Consider the following 26,200-nt stretch of genomic DNA (forward strand, 5'->3'; position numbering starts at 1 on the left):
TCAGCAACACCATTGTCTAATATTACGCAACCATGAAAGTTTCTTTCGACCAATCCATCTCTTTCCCTCCACTTTTCCTTGGTATTTAGGTCCTCTAATTATATGGCCGAAGTATTCTGTTTTTCTCCTCTATATGATGCTTATGAGCAGACGTTCCGAATTCATCATTTGAAGAACATCTTCATTGAAAGTGTGCGAAACCCACGATATCTTTAGGATTCGTCGATAGCACCACAATTCGAATACTTCTATTTTGTTTAGCATTGTGGTTTTTAACGTCCATCTCTCACAACCATACAATAGGATAGACCACACATAACATTTCAGCACCTTCTTTCGAATATTCATCGACAAGTTTCTATTACATAAAACTGGTTTCCAGGTCATAAAAGCCTTCCGTGATATTTCGATCCTAGTTATTATCTCTTCATCAGAGTCACAATTTACATTTAACCAGCTGCCAAGGTACTTGAAATGATTTACCCGTTCTAAATCCTCTCCATCAAGAGAAAGCTGACCTAGATCTATATTAATCTTTCCAACTGCCATCCACTTTGTTTTTGAAATGTTGATTTTAAGGCCTCTCCGATAGCTTGCTTCACTGACTAGATTTAGTAGTGTCTGAAGATCTTGTAAATTTTCAGCAAGAATGGCTGTATCGTCAGCGTATCTAATATTGTTGATTACTTCTCCGCCTAGCCTTACTTCCTCTTGTCTGTCATCCAAAGCCTCCCTAAAGATTTCTTCAGAGTACAGATTAAAAAGGGTGGGTGATAAAACACAACCTTGTCGTACTCCACGTTTTATCGGCAGTTTTTCAGTCTCCAATTTGGATAGAGGCTACTTGATTATAATATAAGTATTTCAGCAGTCTTATATCGTAGTGGTCAAGTCCTGCTGCCTGCAGGCAATCGAAAAGTGTATCATGTTGTACTCGGTCGAATGCCTACTCGAAGTCGATGAAACAAACATAAACGTTCTTTCGGAATTCACAACTTTTTTGTAATAGAACGCGCATACAAAATAGTGCTTCTCTAGTTCCTAGACCATTTCTAAATCCAAATTGCTTATTATAGTATGGTAAAGTTAGACCCAAACCCAGACATCCAAAGTGAAAGTTATCCTCCAGCACCAAATTGTTCTATATGGTCCACATAATGTTCAGAAAAAAGTCACACCATTTTGAGCGTCGGGTTTGGGGAGTAGAGGGGGGAGAAATCTGCAAATTCGTAGTTTTTTCCGTTTTTCGTCAATATTTCTAAAACTAAGCGGTTTAGCATGAACAACCCTCTACACAAAATTGTTCTACATTAAATTTGAAATAAAAAAGGCCCTATGCATAACCCTTCTAAAATGAACGGTTTCAAAGTTACGGAGGTAGTATAGTATAATTGGTCCAAAAAAAGGCCTAACCCAGACATCCAAAGTAAAAGTTTTCCTTCAACACCAAATTGTTCTATATGGTCCACATATTGTTCAGTAAAAAGTTACACCATTTTGAGAGTCCGGTTTGGGGGGGGAGATGGGGGAGAAGTCGGTAAATTAGTAGTTTTTTTTAAGTTTTTCGTCAATATTTCTAAAACTATGCTTTAGCGTAAGGAATGGTCTACAGAAAAATGTTCTACATAAAATTTAAAACAAAAAAGGTTCTATTCATAATTGTTATGAAATCAACGGTTCCAGAGTTACGGAGGGTGAAAAGTGGAGGTTTTCAATACTTTTTATATTTACCGATTTCTCCCCCCTCTCCCCCCAAAACCCGACCCTCAAAATGGTGTGACTTTTTTCTGAACATTATGTGGACCATATAGAACAAATTGGTGTTGGAGAATAACTTTCACTTTGGATGTCTGGGTTTTTGGTATAGTTATATCATAAATATTGCCCAAAAAAGTTAAATATTTTCACCCTCCGTAACTCTGGAACCGTTAATTTTATAACAATTATGCATAGAACATTTTTTGTTTTAAATTTCATGTAGAACATTTTTGTATATAACATTGTTTACACTAAAGCATAGTTTTATAAATATTGACGAAAAACGTAAAAAAACTACTAATTTACCGACTTTTCTCCCATCTCCCTCCCAAACCGGACCCTCAAAATGGTGTAACTTTTTACTGAACAATATGTGGACCATATAGAACATTTTGGTGTTGGAGGAAAACTTTTACTTTGGATGTTTGGGTTAGGCCTTTTTTTGTACCAGTTATACTATACTACCTCCGTAACTTTGGAACCATTCATTTTAGAAAGATTATGCATAGGGCCTTTTTTATTTCAAATTTAATGTAGAACAATTTTGTATACAAGGTTGTTCATGCTTAGCCGCATAGTTTTAGAAATATTGGCGAAAAACTTAAAAAACTACGAATTTACCGATTTCTCCCCCCTCTCCCCCCCAAACCCGACGCTCAAAATGGTGTGACTTTTTTCTGGACATTGTGTGGACCATATAGAACAATTTGGTGTTGAAGGATAACTTTCACTTTTTATGTCTGGGTTATGCTATCTTTTGGATCAACTATACTATACTATTACCCATTCTAGTTTCGCACAGAAGGAATACTCGTTTTTGTATAATACGTAAAAGTATCTTAAGTGTGTTACTCATCAAACTGATTAGTCTAAAATCGCTGCATTTGGTGGGCCTGCTTTTCTTTGGTAATGTTATAAACAGTGACTCCAACCAATCATCTGGTATTTTTCCTTCGTTGTAAATTTTGTTAAAGAAAGTAGTCAAGTAGGTAATGTTTTCCTCATCCAAAAGTTTAAGTAGCTCAACAGGGATTTGATCTGGTCCAGGTGCTTTATTGTTTTTGGCTTGTTGTATTGCTTTTATGACTTCTGACTTCAGTATACTGGGACCACTGTCTAAATGGTTGTCACAGGTAGTATTTGGAGCATTTTCTCGAGAAGAATCGTCAAAAAGGTCACTGATGTGTCTCTCCCATTCTTTGCACTGTTGTTCGTGATCACAAATTTTTCCGTCTGCAGTTTTAAGTACGTGAGCATTTTTCTGTTTTCTAATTCCGGAGGTATATTTAAGTTTCTTGTGGAGGTTGAAATTGTCATGCTTTTTTTGGAGGTCTTCTATTTCTTTACATGAATTCTCGAGCCAGGATTCTTTGGCCTTTTTAATTTTTCTTTTTATGAGTTTGTTAATTTCACGGTATTTGATAATATTTCTATTTTTGTATTTTCGTCGAACTTCCATCAAGTCTAGAATTTCTTGGTTCATCCATTCATTTTTTGCCAACATTGTAGGTGTTTTTAAAGATTCCCTTACGTCCTCTAAAATCGAGTTTTGAATATCGTACCAACGTTCGTTAATAGCTCTGTTTTCGTTTGGTATATTTGATATTCTGTGCATTTTACTATTTATCTGCTGTGCTCTGTGTTCGCGCGTTTGGGTGTGTTTGCGAGAAATATGGACTGGTGCAACTAATTTTACAAGGAAAGGTAGAAGGAAAACGAGGACCAGAAAGGCTAAGGATTTCCTGGCTGAAAAATCTACGCACGTGGTTCAATAAAACAACCACAAATCTTTTCAGAGCAACAGTGTGCAAAGTACAGACTGCCATGATGTTTGCCAACATCCGAAAAGGATAGGTACTACAAGAAGAATCAATATTTCCAAAATATAATAACCGTGCATCGCATTAAAACTTAAAAAAAACAAACATTGTAATAATAAAATTCAGGAAAGGCAGCTTATCTTTCTTTTTGGTTCAGAGATGATCAATCATCTCCTTCCGTAAGTTTCAATCTCTCAAGACCTCATCAGAGGGGTTACATGATCAGCTCTGAATCGAAATGAAACCAAGCTGTCTATTTAAAAGTATGATACAGTTGATCCAAAAAAAGGTATAACCTAGACATCCGAAGAGAAAGTTATCCTCCAACACCAAATTGTTCTATATGGTCCACATATTGTTCACTAAAAGTTACACCATTTTGAGCGTCGGATTTGGGGTGGGGGAGGTGGGGGATAAGTCGGTAAATTAGTCGTTTTTTAAGTTTTTCGTCTCTCAAAGTGAATATGATTTACAACGTATGCTGAACCAATTTAATATAACATAACCGCCAGAAAATTCAACATGTTAATTTCCCCAAAAAAAGACAAAATGCATGGTTATAACAGCAAATACAATAAGATGTAAATTGTAGCTAGAGGGTCCGATAATAGAACAAATGATGGAGTTTAAGTATCTAGGCATCACACTATCTAGCTATGGAAGGCTCGAAACATTAGTGGAGGATCAAGTGAATAGAGCAAACAGAGCCGTAGGTTGCCTGAATGACACAATATGGAGAAAAAAACATATCGGAAAAGAAACGAAAGGCAGAACTTACAAAACAGTCATCAGACCAATAATGACATAAGCGGCAGAAACACGACCCGACACAAAGAGGACAAAAATATTGCTCGAAACAGCGAAGATGAAAACCCTCCGAAAAATCGATGGTAGGACTCTATGGAACAGAGCTAGAAGTACAGATATACGATGGAGATGCAAGGTGGACAACATTAATAATTGGGTAAGAAACAGAAGAATAGAATGGAATGACCACATAAGCCGAATGCCAAGAAATAGAATAGTAAGGAGAGCGAGAGACGGTTCCCCAATAGGAAGACGATCAGTGGGAAGACCACGAAAACGATGGAACGACAACTTACTAGAGGCACATTGAAAAAACAGACAGAGTCATGTCTATACAAAAAGAAGAAGAAGAATTTTAAAAACAAAATAAATGTACCATATATTCAGAAAAAATCACATAAATGTGCTTGAAATGTTGATTTCAAACCATACTATCCCCTTAAATCTAATATGTACATACTCGAAAGAAGTTATAGTGTCTATAGTCGGTTCGCTAAACTCAAGACACAATTGGCTAGTGATTTTAGTAGGTACTTTTTTGTTATTTGCCAATTTTGCCGAAATTGGCAAAATTACTAACTATTTTTGTAATTAATTACTATTTAGTAATTATTTTTTTGCCAATTTTACCAAATTGAAAATCTTACTTACTAAAATCACTAGCCAGTTGTGTCTGAGTTTAGCGAACCGACCATAGATAAATTATCCTTCAGGGGTAAAGTAAGAAGACCTTTCAGATTTTCACTTGTTACTGAAGGTCAGAGCTTGGTTTTTATTAATTCTGATTTTGAAAAGTGTCGTCTCTCACGATTTGTTTGTCGTGTAAGAAAAATTATTTAAAGAAATTTGTATGTTTACTTAAAACTAAAACTTAAATTGTCACTCGGGATACAAATCGGTAATTTTAGAGCTCTTTTGTAAATTACAAGTGATTATTTCATTCATAGGAGATTCTGACCAATAGAAAGCTACAAAAATCTGAATTAAATCGATAATTTTTGATAATCTCCCGTCGTTAAGTATATTACGTCAGATGCCCTTCGTTGCTACGAAAAAATACATTCAGTGACATTAATGACAATTAATGTTTTAAAAATTATAAAAGTGATGAGTTTCAATCGTCAAATATTTATAAAAACTGTGTGTTTAATGGTACTTACATAAATAAATTACAATAAAATTTTGATTTTGAACAGTTTTATTCATGAAATAATCGCAACAAATTGCACTCGACCTCTGAAATTAATATAGAATTTTTGCTCTCGTGACACTTTGACATAATTTCACTCGCCTTCGGCTCGTGAAATTAAAACTGTCAAAGTGTCACTCGGGAAAAATTCAATAATTTCAGAGCTCTTGTGCAATTACTACTGATACTCTGGGCTAATTAGCAAAATTCATGGAAAAGTTATTTACCAGCAATTTTATTGCTGGAATCGAATTATAAGATCCTATATATTAATAATATAGGTATGCAAACTCCGCAGATAGTGTGCTACTTTTTTTATAAACAAAATGGCGCAGACATATCGTATTTTTTTCAATTATTGCTCTATAACTCCGAAGATTTTAACTTTACAACAAAAACACCCAAATAAAAATTCACCGCAATTAAATTCTGCATAGAGACATGTTTTTCACGATTTGCTCCGACGAAAATTTTTCTCGGAAAATGCGGGTTTTCCTAACAAAAACTAATTTTTAAATAAAGTTTTAGGTAAGTAATTATTAATCAATAATTAAATAACTTAGTGACATAAAATATTTCTTGGTATAGATTGTAATTCCAGAAGCCGGTGAAAATTAAAAGAATATTTTAGCAACAATTCAATTGTTAATTAACAATTTACGATCGCAATAATAACCAAAATAATCATGATACATTGATCAAACTTATAAAGATTATAAAGCTGAGATCCTTGTTTAATATTTTATCGACAAAATATAATTTTTTCTTTTTTTTGTATAATCTTTAAATTTTGAAAAAAAAAATAGTTATAATACGTTGGTCTAATTAGTAAAGTACAAAGAAAGGTTATTTACCAGCAATTTTATTGCTTTAATCGAATTATAAGATCCTATATATTATTAGTATAGGTATGCAAAGTCCACAGATAGTGTGCTACTTCTTTTATAAACAAAATGGCGCCGACAAATCGTATTTTTTTCAATTATTTCTCTATAACTCCGAAGATTTTAACTTTACACCAAAAATATTCAAATAAAAATTCACCCCAATTTAATTCTACATAGAGGCATGTTTTTCCCGATTTGCTGCGATGAAAATTTTCCTCGGAAAATGTGGGTTTTCCCAACAAAATCTTGAATTTTCAAATAAATTTTTTGGGCCAGTAATTATTTATCAATAATTATATAGCCTGGTGAAATAAAAGCTTTCTTGGTATAGATTATAAATTCAGAAGCCGGTTAAAATGAAATGAATATTTTAGCAACAATTTAATTGTTAATTAACAATTTACAGTCGCAATAACAACCAAAATAATCATGAGACATCGATCAAACTTAGAAAGATTATAAAGGTGTGATGCCTATTTAATATTTTGTCGACAAAATATAAATTTTTCATTTTTTTGCATAATCTTTAAATGTTTAAAAAAATTGTTATAAACAAATTAACATTTCTTAGAAATTGTTTATTATATTCTAATTTTAAAAAATACTTCAAATGCGTATTTCATAGGTCTTGAAAATGAATGCTTTAAAAAATTTTTCCAACCATTTTCAAAAAAGTTAGGAAACAGCAAAATAAATATACGATATCTCCATTGTTTATAATTTGTTTTAATTGTTTCAAAGCTTAAAAGTGAGTCTATGGTACAATCTAATTACTCACAAAGAATGTCAAAAATTAGTGCAATGGTTATATTTTAATCAAAGATTAAAAATACTTTTTTTTGTAATTTTTAGCGCGAAAGTAGGCTTGATACAGAGCCGGAGATAAAATGTTCACTCGAAGCGACTGACAAGCTTAAACTCGCGCGAGTTGTGTATGTGGGCGGGTAGCTACGGTACTGTATTATTCTACTTTCGCGCGTATAAATTACAAAAAAATATATTTATAATCTTTAATTAAAATATAACCATTAAGCTGATAATCGATATTGTTTTATAAATAATTAGCTTGTACTTTAAACTCACTTCTACGCTTTGAAAAAATTAAAAAAAATTATTAACACCGTAGTAATCGTATGTTTACTTTGCTGTTTCATAACTTTTTTGCAAATGGTTGCAAAAAAGTTTTAAAGCATTCATTTTCAAGATATTTGAAATGCGCATTTTAGCTATTTTTTAAAATTATAATATAATAAAAACTTTCTGAGAAACGTTAATTTGTTTATAACTATTTTTTTTAAACATTTAAAGATTATGCAAAAAAATAAAAAATTTATATTTTGTCGACAAAATGTTAAATAGGCATCTCATCTTTATAAGATTTCAAAGTTTGATCAGTGTATCATAATTATTTTGGTTATTATTGCGACCGTAAATTATTAATTAACAATTGAATTGTTGCTAAAATATTCGTTTAATTTTCACCAGCTCCTGGAACTATAATCTAAACCAAGAAGACTTTTAAGTCACCAAATTATTTAATTATTGGTAAATAATAACTTATCTAAAACTTTATTTGAAAATTAAAGATTTTGTTGGGAAAACCCGCATTTTCCGAGGAAAATTTTCGTCGGAGCAGATCAGCAAAAACACGCCTCTATGCAGAATTTAATCACGGTGAATTTTTATTTGAGTGTTTTTGTTGTAAAGTTAAAATCTTCGGAGTTCTAGAGCAATAATTGAAAAAAACACGATTTTCGGGCGCCATTTTGTTTATAAAAAAAGTAGTACACTATCTGAGGACTTTGCATACCTATATTATTAATATATAGGATCTTATAATTCGATTCCAGCAATAAAATTGCTGGTAAATAACTTTTCCCAAAAATGGCCTATTCTCCGATAAACAGCCCAGACTATGATAATTTTTTTTCATAATTTCTCGTCGTCAAGGAGCAAGGATCAGATGTCCTTCGTTGTTACCCAAATTTAAAATTAAATAAGTATTCAGTGACATTATAGTTATTAAGGTACCAAGGGTATTATAAGGATAATAACGCTTGAGGTATATACGTTGATAGAAAGCGTTATTATCTATAATACCCGTGGTGCCTTCAACGTTTAATGTCCGACTAACTTCTTCTTTATATGCAAAAAATTTGAATGAATTTTGACTTAATTAGTTTTCAAATAAGTACATTTAGCAGCAATAGTCGTAACGTAATTGTGGTAACCATAGTTTTACTTAGGTTTTTATTTGTCAACTTGACAGCAGGGCCGCGTTTAGGTCAATTGACGCCCTAGGCAATTCTCTAGTAGCCGCCCTTCAAGCATGTACCATTTTTTCGGAAAAGAAAATTGCGAGCAATTTTTTTATTTAAATAAGAATATATAAAAACTGTCATTCCAGTTCGATTACATCAGATTTCTTTCTTGATTTTTCTTTGGAAAAATCATCTATAATATCGTCATAATTTATCGCCTTTGTTACGTCACTTTCTATGGACAAAATTGACAAATTGTTAAGAAGTTCTTGCGGCATACTTGATCGGAAAATATTTTCATGACTATTTTCAATTCTTGACATTTTCGAAAATGACCTTTCAGCGGACACGTTGGTTGGCAACTGAGAGGCACAAATAAATGCGCAAAGCAATATCAAAATTAGGGAAAATATCTTTCAATCCACTCTTTTTTAAATATTTAGATATGTCAATTATTGGTGATTGGTGATTTTATTGTGGTATTCAAATGACCCTCTAAGTGAATGCATTCATGTATTATGAATGATGTAGGTATCTATTAGTGTAGTCAGTGAGGGTATTTGGCTCCGAATTCCATCCTACTGCATCAATTTACTTGATATTTTCACTGTAAGTAGGGAATAACTCAAGATACAAAGTCTACCCTATATCCTATAGCGCTTTTAACTTAGGGGTGGTTCTTACCCGTCCTCGGGGGTGGAATTTTTTTTATCAAACTAACACTGGAAGTGACCAGAGTACTTAATTCTAAGCAAAAACTGTTTTATAAATTTTTTTGAAAACTTTTTGAGTTATTCGTGGTTAAAAATTTGCTATTTTCATTGAAAAATGACACTTTTCGGATACTGTTTTTGGGAATACTGTAAAAATTGTGCATCTAACGAAAAAAACTATACAATATATGCTTTTCCTCATGAGGATCTTTTAGTGCGTCACAGTTTTTCGATCTCTTTCTAACGCATTAAATTGTATGTGACAGAGAAAAACGCACGTCGGTGATTACATTTCGTCGGTGACATTTATAACATTTATTCTAGTTGTCAATAGATGGCGCTATAATCGAAAAAAAAATATTTACTAATTATATAATATATCTACGAATATAATTTGTACAATTTATAAGACTATACAAATCAAAGAAAATACCATTTTATAAATGCAATAAACTCAATTGATTTGTTCTTATGCCAAATTGCAAATAAAATGTGACAACTGTCAGATTTATCTAAAATGTCATGTTAGAATAAATGTCATAAATGTGTATTATCACGGACTTACCTTTTTTTCTATCATTTGTGAAGCACTGAAAAATGCTCATGAAAAGAAGCATAAAACATTTTTGTAGTTTATGAAAAATCAGAGAGATTCACTTTTTCATAAATCTTTCTAGTTTTAATAAAAAAAGAGATGGTAGGTGGAAAAAGATTTTTTTTTTGGTGCATGCTGAAATCTGTGTATTCAACTTAAAATAACAGCGCTTAAAATAACAACTTTTGTAGCGCTTGAAAAGACCTTTAAAACGAGAACTGTTAAATGTCGGTTAGATTCAAACTAAGCGAGATATGGTGCAAAAAAAACTTATGACTAATGTATTTTAAGTAAAAATGAGTATAAAATAAGAAATAGTATATATAAATATAGAAAAAAAAGTATATTTAACCCCTCATCCATCAGAATTGAAATGCATCGTTTTCCTTCTACAATACCTTCAATGGTATTATTTCTATATTCAAAAAGTTGGACGGGTTTAAAATGGTTTTTTAAAAGAATAAGATGAAATTAATTATAGCGCACATTTTTAAATTTCCTTAAAAATCTTCTTTTTCTCCATGTAATTCGAAAGTGATAAGAGATACGTGAAAAAAATACCTTACAAATTAAAATGTAGGTTTTTTTTAGGTAACAATTTTATTTTTCTTTTATTACGGTATCTCATTATTATTTTCGAGTTACAGGGAAAAAAGGAAGATTTTTAAAAAAATTTAAATATGCTCTCTATAATTTGATCTTATTTTTTTCAAAAACCATACATTTTAAACCCGTCCAACTTGTTGAACATAGAAATAACACTATAGTAAAAGGTATTGTAGAAGCAAAACAATGCAATTAAATATGGTGGATGAGGGGTTAAAATATACATACTTCGCATTGTATCTTAAAATAAATTAGTCATCCTTTTTTGTTGCACCATATATCTCGCTTAGTTTGAATGTAATCGAAATTTAACATTGCGGTCGTTTTAAAGCTCTTTTCAGGCAGTACTTACAAAAAATATTGATACCATTATACCCTTAAAAGCGACAATTTCTCTGTTCTCACACCGATTTGAGCATGCACAAAAAATGTATTTTCACCTACCATATCTCTTTTTATGTTATCACTAGAAGACCTATAAAGGAACTATTATGTTATCACTAGAAGACCTTTGATTTTTCATAAGCTACAAAAATGTTTTATATAGTTTTTTCGTTAGATGCATAATTTTTAAGTTATTCGCAAAAAACCGCCCGAAAAGGCGACATTTTTCAATGAAAACGGAAAATTTTCAACCACGAATAACCAAAAACGATTGAGTATAAAAAAGATTATAGAACAGTGCGCTCGACGCCTTTGCGGTGCTGCCGATGGCACAATAATCCCTAAATTTACAACTTCTGTCCTTTTTGAATAAACAGTGTTAAGAAAATGCAATTTGTTTTCTAGAAATGAATGCCAACGTATATTCCATTGATGGATATACGATGTACTTAAATGTTATTCGGTTTCAATTTTTATATACAAATATTTTTTGTACGCTATTTTTGCCGCCCTCTCATAATTTGCCGCCCTAGGCAACTGCCTATATTGCCTAATGGATAAAGCAGCCCTGCTTGACAGTATTTAACTAGTTATTTAAATTTAACGCCCAAGGGCGTTATTTTTCAAAATAACACCCTAGGGCATTATATCATATTTAACTGACTTCGAAATCATGTCATTATTTCTCAAATAATATACCTACCAGTCGGACATAAACCGCAATTAATGTTTTACAACTTGTTAAAGTGAACACCATGAGCAGGTTTAGCAGGTTTAGCAAATATTCAGATGAAGATATCAATAAAATATTAGTTAAAATGATTTAAAAATACAGTTTTATTCATAAAATAATCTTACCGAATTACTCTCGAGTTTCTAAAATTACCGATTTTTATTGCCCTAGTAACAATTTAACATAATTTCCTTCCCCTTTATGTCGAGAAATTGAAACTGTCAAAGTGTCACTCGTAATACAAATCGATAATTTTAGAGCTCTTGTGTAATGTGTAATTACATTTTTGGTAATTTAACTTTAGAAGCTGTTGTTTGAAAATTGGAAACCAACGGCTGCCTGCATTAATACAAGATCTACGCAAATATGCGCATATTATGCGGATGATGTTGCCATAATAAGAAGCAACAAAAGGCTATTAAGCGAAAAAGCTATAGAGCTAAAAGGGAAGCTGCTACGTTTGGTCTATATAGAAAAACAAAATATATGGAGTGCACAAAGTCGAATTAACATGAGACTCTGAAGGTAGACAACCATACCTACGAATAAGCCTCCAATTTTTCCTACCTAGGCTCAATAATAAATGACAATAACAACAGTCAAGAAATACAAGCAAGGATTCTTAGTTTTTAGTGGTATTAAGTGTTTTTATGCATATAAAGACTTAATGAAAAGTAAGTTACTGAACCGTGAGTCTAAGCTTAGAATCTACAAAACAGTAATAAGACCTGTTGTCACATATGGATGTGAAACGTGGACCCTCTCAACCACTGATGAAAATCTACTGAGAATATTTGAGCTCGAAATACCGAGGAAGATATTTGTAGCAACAGATTGCAGCGATGGTTCGTGGAGAATTAAAATGAACCACGAGCTGGATGAACTAATGCAGAGCATAGATATTGTTAGATTTGTAAAGTCTCAAAGACTAAACTGGCTTGGTCACTTAGAAATAATGCCAGATAATCAAGGTGTAAAAGTAAACTAGAGATGAAAGCCCCAAGGAAATAGAACAAGAGGAAGGCCCCGTAAAAGATGTATATACGATATAATAATATAATAATAATAATAATAACGTTTAATATAATAAGAGTTTAATGGAACAAATCCACTTAGCAGACCACCGCTACCACGAATAAACTCTTGTAAGAAACTAGGTGCGCTGTTACAAATTGTGAACACTGAAGTCCTACCCAATTATGTCGTAGAAGCCCACACATTGGAATATCTGCATATGCTAATCTACTGTGCAGCAACAGCAATTGCTAATGTGATGGGCGTTAAGATCAGAACACGACGGAGTACTAATAACGGAAGGACTAGTAACAGAATGGCACCCTGGGAAAAATACTTCTCGGAAAAATTGAATTACTGCGTAGGGATATTGGGCAAGTCACAGAATATATAAGAGGTGTAACAAGTAGAAAAGTCATTAAGAGAGCTGAAGAAATAATGCGGAGCACTGCAAGACACTCGAGATACGATCCAGAAAATAACACAGCCCAACAGTGTCTGGATACATTAAAACAAAAACTCTCCATCTATTCAGGACGATTAAGAAGGTATAAAGTTAGTAACAACCGAAAATGTGACAATGCACTTTTTGAGAACTCTGAGAAGGCGTTCTACCGAAAACTGAACTCCACCGTAGAAACTGTAGACAAGTCTAACCCAAGCAGGAAGAGATTCATGATTTTTGGGGAAATCAACTTTCCACACCAGCTGCTCTTAACAACAATGCTGGCTGGATAGAAGATACGACGCACAACTGTCACCACTACGTCACAGCTAACTACGAACCATTCACTACTGAAGAGGTCTCAAATATCATCAAAGAGCTTCATAACTGGAAATCTCCTGAACCAGACGGAGTCCAGAACTTCTGGCTTAAGAAGTTTTGGAGCATTTATGAGTGCTTATCAACATTAATTAATCATGTTATTTCTAACCCGCAGGAAATACCATCATTTGTAACTCAGGGAACCATTTATTTAATACCGAAGGATCAAAATAACACACAAGATCCAGCCAAGTACCGCCCAATTACTTGTCTTCCAACTTTGTATAAATTATTCACATCCTGTATAACCCGGCGTATCTACCAACACTGTGCTCTAAACAATATCATAGAGCCTCAACAAAAAGGATGCGCTAAGGGTTCTATGGGTTGTAAAGAACAACTTATCATCGACTCAGTCATTTCTAACCAGGCATTCACCAAAAAAAGGAACCTCTTTACTGCCTTTATTGACTACAAAAAGGCCTTTGGTTCAGTGCCGTATGAATGGCTTATAGATATATTAAGAATATACAAAGTCGATGATAACATAGTGACTTTTTTAAGGCATATAATGACAAGTTGGAAGACTAAAATTCACCTCCAAATACCTGGTGAAAACAATATCGAAACGGAAAATATCGCAATCAGCCGGGGCCTGTTTCAGGGAGACTCGCTGAGTCCATTGTGGTTCTGTTTGGCTATGAACCCTCTATCACAGCTATTCAACTCCACTGACTCAGGTTTTAGCATTAAAAACAACAGTACTGTAGTAGCGAAGCTTAATCATCTGTTGTACATGGATGATTTGAAATTAATGGCTTCTACTCGAGACAATCTAGAGCAGATGCTAAAAATAATAGAAACATTCTCTAATGATATTAATATGCAGTTCGGCCTAGACAAGTGCCGTGTTTTGAATATAGTCAGAGGAAAGGTACAGCCCGGTGGATTCGATATGCAAAATGGCCAGAACATCGAGGCCATGGGTGAAAACTATATACACAAATATCTTGGAGTAAAGCAGGCGTGGAAAATTGACCATAAGCAAATGAAAACTGAAATAACTACTGAGTTTATACGAAGGATAAAACAGCGCTTCGTTCACAGCTTAACAGTAAAAATTTGTTTAAGGCACTAAACACCTACGCTTGTTCCGCACTTAGCTATTCATTTGGTATTGTTAAGTGGACAAAAACAGATATAGAAAATCTTCAGCGAAAAGTACGAACATACCTCACAAAGGCACAAAAATACCATCCTAAAAGTGCAGTAGAAAGATCGACATTACCACGGAATCTAGGAGGAAGAGGACTTATGGATATAGGTGAGTAATTAGATAAACAAATTGCTAATTTAAGAACTTATTTTCAGATGCAAGCTGAGACATCTACTCTACATCAAGCTATTTGCGCAGTAGATGACACAACACCGATCAAACTGAGGGAACCAGAAATGCGCATAAACCACCTCACTAAAGACGAAAAACTGCGCACCTGGATGGGTAAACCTCTGCACGGGCGACATCCCAATGAGGTCAGCCAAGACTATGTCGACAATACAGCGTCGAACTATTGGTTGACATCAGGACAGATGTTCCCTGAAACGGAGGGTTCATTACTGGCCATTCAGGATCAGGTTATACCAACCAGAAATTACCTGAAATATATCATCAAAGACCCTCAGGTTCAAAACGACAGATGCCGATATGGATGTCAAGCCCAAGAAACCATCCAACATCTTACAGGGGGCTGCCAGGCATTTGCTGCAACTGAATACAAGGAATGGCATGACGCAGTGGGAAAAATCCTTCATCAAGAGATAGCTATCAAGCTGGGACTTCTCCAAACGGATCATCTCCCCTATTTTCAATACGTTCCTGAGTATATGCTTGAGGATGGCAACTACAAGCTATACTGGGATCGCACTGTGCTCACAGACCAAACAGTGGCACATAATAGACCAAATCTCGTACTAGTTAATAAATTAACAAGACAGACAACACTAATTGATGTGGCGATACCTAACAATAATAATTTACGTAGTAAATTTACTGAAAAGATCGCCAAGTACAGAGATCTGGAAATTCAAATACGAAGGGAATGGAGAATGCAAAGTACCCAGACGATACCAATTATTATCTCTACTACTGGAGTCATTCCGAAGACCCTCCTCGAAAGCATAAAAAAGTTGGGTCTAAATGAACACCTTTATAAGACCATGCAGAAAGCTGTACTACTTGCGACGGCCAGATGCGTACGAAAATTTCTGGGAGAAACTCCAGCATACCAAGTCACCTAGGGCTCGAAAACACGGAAAGAGTCCCACCAGAGCTCAATCCTTTTGATACCGTAGGTATCTGAGATGAGTCAATTTTCCCCTTAGAGGGAGTGTGAGCCGTATGGCTAAATCTGGATAATAATAATAATAACCTGTGGGAGTTTTTTGTCAGATTTTCTATCAGGCGCGCCCCCCTGCGAATGGGGGATGCTTTCTGGGTATTCGTAGAGCCAATACCCAGAGAGTAGCAGGGATACTTGCCGTGGAACAAAAACTGACACCTGGCAGTAGGTATAAAATGCACACCCATTAATATGGAGAATATTGATTTATGTTTAGGATCGCTGCCTGGGGATCGCCAGGGCACGTCTGGAGCCGGCGCTGGACGTGACAGCATGCGGGTCGTCGGTGGCAGGGTGTTGAGGAGGCGGGCCCCTGTCATACAATCAGCTACAGCCCAACCACAACCACAAGCAAAGAATACACACCCAACAGTTGGTTGGGGTATTCTTTGCCACAAGCGAGCCAAACAACAACAAGAGCTCCACCCGCCGAAGGTGCTGCGCTGGAAGATCAGCTGGCGCTCACTTAAGCGGGACGACCGAAGCAGCGCATGAAATGGACTATGTCCATTAACGAAAGCATTTTGCGCTTCTATTATAAGGTGACAAACGATCGGCTACAGACAACAGCTGTATGCCGAATTTTGCAGTGAGTACCCAGATATTCAACTATCGGAGCAAAGAATATCAGATCAATACCGGGTAATCATAAAAAACAAACTTATCCCAGAAACTAGACGCAATACGATCAAAAGCGAAGTCGAACGGGAGATTAATAACCAAGAGCTAGTTTCAGATTAAGTCCCTAATGAAATCCTTGATGAGAAGATTCCTGAGATTCCCATACCAGAAACTCAACCTGACAATACACAGCAGGTAAACAACGAGTTACGCGATAGTCTAGCAAACGAAATGTCTCGTGCCGTACAAGAGTTTAATGGAACAAATCCACTTAGCAGACCACCGCTACCACGAATAAACTCTTGTAAGAAACTAGGTGCGCTGTTACAAATTGTGAACACTGAAGTCCTACCCAATTATGTCGTAGAAGCCCACACATTGGAATATCTGCATATGCTAATCTACTGTCCAGCAACAGCCATTGCTAATGTAATGGGCGTTAAGATCAGAACACGACGGGGTACTAATAACGGAAGGACTGGTAACAGAATTGCACCATGGGAAAAAATACTTCTTGGAAAAATTGAATTACCTCTTACAGATATTGGTCAAGTCACAGAATATATAAGAGGTGTAACAAGTAGAAAAGTCATTAAGAGAGCTGAAGAAATAATGCGGAGCACTGCAAGAGAGAACAGGCGAGGAGTAGGCAGACCGCAGAAGAGGTGGGCAGATGATATCAAACAAGTCGCGGGCAAACAGTGGATGAGAATTGCCAAGAGTAGAAATCGATGGAAGCAAATGGAAGAGGCCTATGTACAGCAGTGGACGAACACAGGCTGAAGAAGAAGAAGAAGAAGACTGCAAGACAGTCGAGATACGATCCAGAAAATAACACAGCCCAACAGTGTCTGGATACATTAAAACAAAAACTCTCCGTCTATTCAGGACGATTAAGAAGGTATAAAGTTAGTAACAACCGAAAATGTGACAATGCACTTTTTGAGAACTCTGAGAAGGCGTTCTACCGAAAACTCAACTCCACCGTAGAAAGTGTCGACAAGTCTTACCCAAGCCAAGAAGCGATTCATGAGTTTTGGGGAAATCAACTTTCCACACCAGCTGCTCTTAACAACAATGCTGGCTGGATAGAAGATACGACACACAACTGTCACCACTACGTCACAGCTAACTACGAACCATTAACTACTGAAGAGGTCTCAAATATCATCAAAGAGCTTCATAACTGGAAATCTCCTGGAACAGACGGAGTTCAGAACTTAGTTAAGACTGAGACTTGAGACTCAAAATTCAAGGAAAATAGAGAGTAGGAGAAGCGTAGGAGGAGACGCGTTTCTTGGTTGAAGAACCTGAGAGAATGGTTTGGTTGCATTCTATTATTTTGAGTTACGTGTAACGAATTCACAGAGAAAGATTTGAGCGAACGGGGAATTATAGAAAAGTTGTGATTATAATATTAATTTCAATAATCAATAACATCAAAAAGACTAAGTAATAAGTAAGAGAAAATCAGGCATTTCGATTAATATACAAAACTTATACGTATATACAAAACGTATATAGAAAAAGTCAATGTGCGCACTTAAGGTAATTTACAGATTCGGAGCAATCAACGCTTTTCAGAAACTCTACCTAGTGAACCAGATTAGATCTCATCTATCACAATTATCGCAGAAATATTAATATAACCGTTATTTATATTTGCATCTCCATTTTGATCAAAAATGATGTGTGCATTCTGGAAATCCCACAGTTTGGATGGTGGAGGTTGGTGTTTGAGTGTATTTTGCTTACCGTTAAACAGTGTTTTGTTACGACCTGGTATATAACGGATATAACACAAGCGAGTAAGTAAAATAAATTAGCATTTTTTTTTTAATTATGCATGGTTTCAAGTAGGTACAGTGCAAATACTCTAATATAATATTTTTTTATTATTATTATTTTGAAGGTTTATTTATAAAATTGAACCTAATAAGTTGAACATTATTAAAAAAAAAAAAATTAGCAAAGAGATAAGACGGTAATAGACAAGGCGAAAACGGCGGGTTCGCTGGAAAAAAATATTCTCATGAGATTTTTTTGCATAATCACATTCGTGAGACATCCCAGAATAAGGTTCAAGAAGTAGCCTACCTGAAAAGTGGTCCAAATTTTTTTACCATTTTTTTAATCAAATTGCAAAAATCAATATTTTCGGCCTCGACCTGTTTTTTAGATTTTTGGACTATTCTGGACAAAAAAGGTTTCTTATAATTTTTCCCTGAAGTTGATCGTTTTCGAGTTATATGCAATTTAAAATTAAAAAAAAAACGAAAAATGGCGATTTTTAAGGTTAACAATTAATAACTCGGTTAAAAGTTATTACTATGAAAGTTCGAAAGTGACTAAATCACAGTTTAAAGTCCCCCCTTCAAGATCCTGAAGAAATTTTTGTCATTATTTTATTACTAAGCTGTTATTTTTAAGTAATAATAATGAGCGCCATGCACGTATTAGGCGGCTGTCAAAGGTGAGTGCGAGAGAGATGCCATTCCGGCAGTCAATGGTGCATCTTACTCGCACTTACATTTACAGCCGTGTCAATATGATCTTACCGCTCATTGTTAATAATTAAAAATAACAGCGTAGTAATAAATTAATGATTCAAATTTCTTTAGGATCATGTAAAACTTTGATTTTGTCACTTTCTGACTTTCATAATAATAATTTTTAACCGAGATATTAAGTCTTAAAAATGGCCATATTCGCATTTTTCAAATTTTAAATTGCTTATAACTCGAAAACGATCAACTTTAGAGAAAAATTTCAAGATATCTTTTTTGTCAATAATAGTCCAGAAAACCTACAAAAATTTATCCGGACCAAAAATTTTGATTTTTTGCAATTTTATTAAAAAAAATGTTGGACCACTTTTCACGTGGGCGACTTCTTGAACCTTATTCTGGGATGTCTCACGAATGTGATTATGCAAAAAAATCTCATGGGAATACATTTTCCAACGAACCCGCAGTTTTCGCCTTGTCTATAAGATAGGTTCAGTGATCATTATTTTTTGGAAACAGTTGCAGTAATAAATTATTTCGCGGCAAAAAATTTCAGCAATAAATTAGCAATAATTAATTCCTATCGGTTCACTTTTATTTATTTCAATGTTTTTGTCCGATATTTTTAGCAAGATGGGCCATGTAGCACTTTTGATTGCGGATATATAGAGGTAATGGATTTCGACAAGAGCTATGAGTTATGCTGAGTCAGTACACAAGTTTACGTGTTATTTCCAAGGTCATAGCTCTTGTCAAAATCTATTACATTGCCTCTACCTACGACTACGAAATTTTACTATAAAGTTAGCATAAACAATAAACATTGTGTTTCGGATTGCAGCAATAAATTGTTTCTTAGCGTAAACCTTCAGCAATAAATTAAATCAATTCCTGGGGATTCACTTTTCTATTTCTAAAGTTTTTCTCTCCATTTTTTCTCTAACTGTCTTTTGTGCTAGTGAATGATGGGGCATTTTTTTTGAGATTTGTCAATATACCAGTCAACAGGAGTTATTGTCAATAAAATATGCCTTGAAGGTGGACTAGATAGCCCTTTTCATTGCCGAAATATATGGGCCGTTCAACGAATATACGACTTTCCTGGATTATCTCGACAACGAATATTTTACTGTGCAAAATATGAAGAACGAAAGTAAATTGAAAATTACATTGTTATTTATTGGAATAATGATTAGCGCCATTTACTTTCGTACTTCTTATGTTGCACAGTAAAATATTCGTTGTCGAGCTAATCCAAGAAAGTCGTATATTTGTTGAATGACCATAGCTATGAATCTTCGAAGCGGTCAGATTTCATATATCTAGGGACATCGGTTAACCCCAATAATAACACATCAGGGGGAAAAAAGGCGAATAATAATTGCAAACAGGTGTTATTATGGTCTATCAAATAGACCAGGGCGGATCTGTGAAAAAACGTCTATTTTTGGATGTGCGAGGTGGCATTCGCATTTTTGCACATCAAGTTAGGTGACAGCTTTAACAATAATAATTGGCTTATACTCCTTCTCAAATATGCCCGGAACATTAATAAAAAAATTAAAATATATAAAAATTTCGAAAAACATCGTTTTTTCCCATTTTCTTTGCTTAGAACTTTAAAACGATTCATTTTGGAAAAAAGTCGTGGGGAAGTAAAATAAAGATAATTGAATTTTGTACCATATTCGTGCGGTTAAAAATGTCTTAAATTATCTTTCTGCAAAATAGCAATAAATACAAAATAAGGGGGCAAAATAAGCCTTTTCTTATTCAATGTTTTTCAACCACTTTGGTTGCACTTAAAACCTTCGTAATTCGCTTAGAAAATTCTTACAACCTACTTAAATTGTCCACCAAATTTCATTAAAATCGACTTAATACATTTTGCATAATAATTTTGCAATCTAATTTTTTTTAAAAAGTTAAAAATTTTTAAAAACTTTCTGGACAAAAAGTAGACCATTTAGAAGTTTGCTAATTTTTTTACATATAAAGAGGCGCTCTACCTATCGAATGCACTTACAGAACTAAAATTGGATTATTTAAGCGATATTTATTTTAAAGTTATAAACAATTTTTTGGTTTATAAACAAATAGAGTGAGGACGTTTGAGTTGGAATAAATTTATTTTTCAGTTATTTATCAAATAAACATTTTTTCTGTTTTTAGGTAAAATGTATTTCGAAATAAATAAATTATATACTTTCTTCTTTTTGTCTCAATTAATTTAAAAAAGAAATTTTTGGGCACCCTGTATAAATAATTACGTTAATGTCTATATTAATGAATAGAAAATTGAACAACCTTTCGAATAGGCTAGCACACGACCCCTATTCTCATTTAAAAAAAATATCGATTACGTTATCACACCCAGATGGATGACGTCACTAGTATGATATACATATTGTTACGATCTGCTTCTTATTAATTTTATATTAATTATTATTTATTTGATTAATTATTTAATTGTCGCAAATCATACATAAAAATTGAATAAAAAATCTCAGGGTGCCTTTTTTTATACTATTAAAAAAAATCCAAATTATCTCACGTTATACTTATCTTCTCTCGTGGGTTCAGTATCTCTGAGTTGATCCTAATCGGGATAAAATAGGGAAAAGAAACAAAGCAAAATATTAAAATAAATATACAGAATTGTCTTTTATTTATCAAAATCAATACTCTGAAATCTATCGACTCTAAAAACCTGTGGACACAGATGTCCGAATGAAATTTTTACCACTTAAATTTATTATAGTTAAAAAAAAACAATTTATCGGTTTGTTCCCGATGACTTTGGTAAAACAAACTAAACAAAACAAATTTATGTCTTCGCAAGATTACCTATATTTACTATTTATATTTTGAAATATTGGAATTTTAATTCATATGCTTTTTTCTCAAAAATTTAGTTCCCGAACATAAAAATCTCTTTCACATAAATTGACTGACCTTTTGCTTCTCTCACTCGGATGTCTTCTCGTGACCCCAAACAGCTCTCCCTCGTTGACTATGTTAAAGGCTACTCATCAAAGCCTCTCTCCGTTGTCCAGCTTCAAAACTATCAGCATACCAGCACCAATTCTCCAACAAGCCGGGTCTCTTTTGACACGTACTCGATTCAAACAAAACTCCAAAAATTCTCTGCTCTCCTTCTCACAATAATACAGAATCAAAGAGGTATTTCGTCTCAATTTGATCTGTCTCTCGTTCCACTTTTCAACACTATTCGCCACTATCAAACAGCCACTCGTATCTGCTAACTATCTATCCACTTAACACGTCGAACCGCTTCTTAGCGATGCCAAAAACATAATAATTTCTTTTTCAAACTCCTCAATCATTCTAACTACTTTTCCCCTTCCACATTGCCAAACATCAGACACCTCGACTTTTCCATTCGACAAACACAACAGTCATTTTCAAAATTATTCCGACAATCCTAATTACTTTCGGAGAAACTCTACAACATATACTCGTGTTGAAATAAAGATATTAAAATTCCAACTTTCTTTTCAATTATCAATTTCGAGAAATTTATAATTACCTATACCCTAAACAATCTTTTTCCATTTTAAATCTAAATACATCGTTATTTTCACTTTAATTATTCACAAAAGTCTTTAATGGTTCATCGGAAAGCTCATTAAAAGAGAAATCTACTTACATCCAAACTACATTCTAAGAAATATCTACAGCTCAATATACAGGGTGTATCAAATTTATTTGCCCGCGTTATTTAAAAAAAAAATTTAATTTAATTTTTATTTTGCTTTTGATTGATAAAATTGAAACCACAATAATAATATGCCACAAAATTATAATTTAATATAAAAATCGACCTTATATATAAAATTATTTATAACTTTAAAACAGTGCTGAGGCCGATTAAATAATCCGATTTTAATTCTGTAAAGTGTATTAGATAGGAAGAGCACCTCTTGATATGTTAAAAATTAGCAAACTTCTAAATGATCTACTCTTTGTTCAGAAAGTTTTTAAAAAATTTAAAATTAAAAAAAAAATTTAGATTGCAAAATTATTATGCAAAATCTATTATATCGATTTTAATGAAATTCGGTGGATGGATTAAGTATGTTGTAAGAATTTTCTAAGCGAATTACGAAGGTTCTAAATGGAACCAAAGTGGTTGAAAAACATTGAATAAAAACATCTTATTTTGCCCCCTTATTTTGTATTTATTGCTATTTTGCAGAAAGGGTAATAATTTAAGACATTTTAAACTAGTCGTATATCATACAAATTTCAATTATCTTTATTTTATTTTTCTACGACTTTGTTCCAAAATGAATCGTTTTAAAGTTATAAGCAATGAAATTTGAAAAAAATCGATGTTTTTCGAAATTTTTAAATATTTTAATTTTTTATTAATGTTCCGGGCATATTTGAGAAGGAGCATAAGTCAATTATAATTACTGAAGTTGTCACTTAATTTTATCTGCAAAAATCCAAATGCCACCTCTCACATCCAGCTCAAAAAGAACATTGAGTCCCCGTTCTCACATATGGATCAGAGGCATGGACGCTAACTAAAACAGATGAATCCGCTCTATCGATTTTTGAAAGAAAGGTTCTACGCAAGATATTCGGAGCAGTCTGTGCGAACAGAATATGAATATATAACTTTGAACTGCAGAATCTCTACAAGCATAAGTTTGGTGGAAAAGATATTGGGTCTATTGAATAAAAAGAAGTATTTGCTTTTACTTACAAGTATTTAAGCATTTACTTAATACTAATTGAATAAAGTCATTTCTTTAATGATTTATTCAATTACCATTAAGTAAATACTTAAATACGAGGAAGTAAAAGCAAATACTTCTTTTTATTCAATAGACCCATTATCACTATAATTAAGCGAAACCGCCTGCAGTGGGCAGGACATGTAGCCCGGGCCCCTGAATCGAACATGATAAAAAAGATTCTAACAGCACAACCCGTGGGAATGGGAAGACGGGGTAGACCAAAGATGAGGTGGATGGACGGGGTAATACAAGATGTCGAGAAAATCGGAGTCGGAAACTGGAAAATGCAAGCAAGGGACAGAACAGAATGGCATAGAAAGCTTGAGAAGGTCGAGGCCCTCTAAGGGCTGTAGCACCAAGATAATGATGATGATGACCCATAGCTATGACTATGTCAGATTTACCGTAAAGTTAGCATTACGTGTTTCTCGAAAACGGTTGCAGCAAGTTACGCCACTGGATTCTGCAGATTCTAGGATACTAGAATCTGCACAATAATACCTTATAAATAGAGAGACTTTCATATCAATATAGCTTTTTGTTACTTGTATTCAACTTTTGCTTAACTTTGTCCAGTTTTGTTTAACACTTCTGTTGTTTCACATTTCGAAAATAGTTATAATTTATATTTTAAAAATAAAATACTTTTTTAAAAACTCCTTCTCGAACATCAAATACATAATTGGCGCAGTCAGTAGGATACGTGCGGGATCGGGAAAGACAATTTTACGCATACAGTGATAAAACTTTTTCGGTCTTTGGTGTTTTACATCGCAGCGCGTATCGAAAGAATCTCTACCCTACAGTGGTATCCAGCGAGAAGCAGAGTTCCAGAAGAAGCAAAAGTTCTTTGTGAGGAAAGATAGATTAATTTTTGAATTTTGAAAAAGAATACATTCTTGATACATTTCTGGTACATTTTTGATATATTTTTATACTGTTGCAAATATTGAATTTTATTGAATAATTTTTTGAAATATTTGAAAAATATTTATATTGCATATATATTTTTATTTATTTACATATTTGCTTACCCACAATTTTGTTAGATATTTTGAATTTATATTTTATCTGACAATATGGCTACTGCAGCTCAAGCTCAAACACAAACTCCACTTAATTGGGATTTTCTCAAATCAAAACTAAAAAATATTAAACCCTACGACGGAGATTCTAATAACCTGAACAAATTTATCTCAAGATGCGATGAATTAATGCGAACATATAGTGTATATGTTACAGTTCAAGTTGATTCTCAGTTAGAGTTGACTCCTGAAACGAGCAGTAAAAGTTGATTTTAAAAATTTAAATCAACTTTTACTAGTTGGAGTTGACTCTTCCTGGATCGATTCAGTAAATGTTGATTATACGAGAATCTCAAGTGCATTTTTGATGAGTGTGCGTTTCTTTGTTTTGACCGTTTTAACTACTTATTAGTATAGTCTGTGACGTCGCCCCGTTAGGTAAATTATTCTGATTCGATTTTTTGCACAAACTTACTCAAAGAAATACATCCGAATAACAATCCTTATAACAAATACACAGGGTGTCACGCGGTACCGCGGTCGAATAATTGTTTAAGCAAATCTCATATTATGTAAAAATGTAAAGGTTTTATTGTGTGAAAATTGTAAATATAGATAGCAGTACATGAAGAGTTTAAAGTGTGTCTGAAGTAACAATGTATTTTAAATGGGTTTTACTTTTTAGCACTGTTTTTTAGCACACTTTCATATAATTAAACATCCTTAACTTTCGCCTTCGGGAGGAAATCAGACACGCCCTTACAACGGAAACTGAAATGCTCACAAAACAGCGACCACGGAAGCAAAGATGGATGACAGAGGAAATATTGGATTTAATGGATGAAAGAAGAAAATGCAAACAGCACAAAGCAATGTACAAAGTATTAAATAGAACCATTAAACAAAAAATAAAAATTGCAAAAGAAAAATGGATAACAGAACAATGTGAAGAAATCGAAAACTTATATAAAAAACATGATGACTTCCATATGTATAAGAAACTCAAGGAATTCACAGGCACGACATACTCACAAGGACCAAATAATCTAATCAACGCAGAAGGCAAACTGATTGCAAGCCCTGAAGAGCAAATAAACATGTGGGAAGACTATATAAAGGAACTCTTCACTCTTCTATGACATCAGAGAACCTCCTACATTAAATACCGAAAACGACGAAGGTCTTCCAATACTAAAGTCCGAACTGGAATATGCTCTACGTCAACTAAAAAACAACAAATCTGTAGGAAAAGATGAAATACCAGCTGAGCTATTGAAGTTAATCAACGAGGAAAACTTAGACCTTCTTCTTGGACTATTTAATAATGTTTACAATACAGGGACTAT

The 26,200-nt window shown here is 33.7% G+C and overlaps 2 protein-coding genes across 4 annotated transcripts in view; one reads left to right on the plus strand and one right to left on the minus strand.

Annotated features, from left to right (window-relative positions):
• Positions 1–26,200, minus strand: part of LOC126883081 (calpain-9-like) — a 425,026-nt gene that overhangs the window by 138,010 nt on the left and 260,816 nt on the right. The window lies entirely within an intron of this gene.
• LOC126883093 (uncharacterized) overlaps positions 18,153–26,200 on the plus strand; it is a 70,335-nt gene continuing 62,287 nt past the window's right edge. Inside the window, exon 1 of the mRNA XM_050648326.1 lies at positions 18,153–18,361. The gene's annotated coding sequence lies outside the window, so the exon portion shown is untranslated. The remainder of the gene's footprint in view (positions 18,362–26,200) is intronic.

The sequence above is a fragment of the Diabrotica virgifera genome, chromosome 1, assembly GCF_917563875.1.
Source record: "Diabrotica virgifera virgifera chromosome 1, PGI_DIABVI_V3a".
Classification (NCBI taxonomy): domain Eukaryota; kingdom Metazoa; phylum Arthropoda; class Insecta; order Coleoptera; family Chrysomelidae; genus Diabrotica; species Diabrotica virgifera.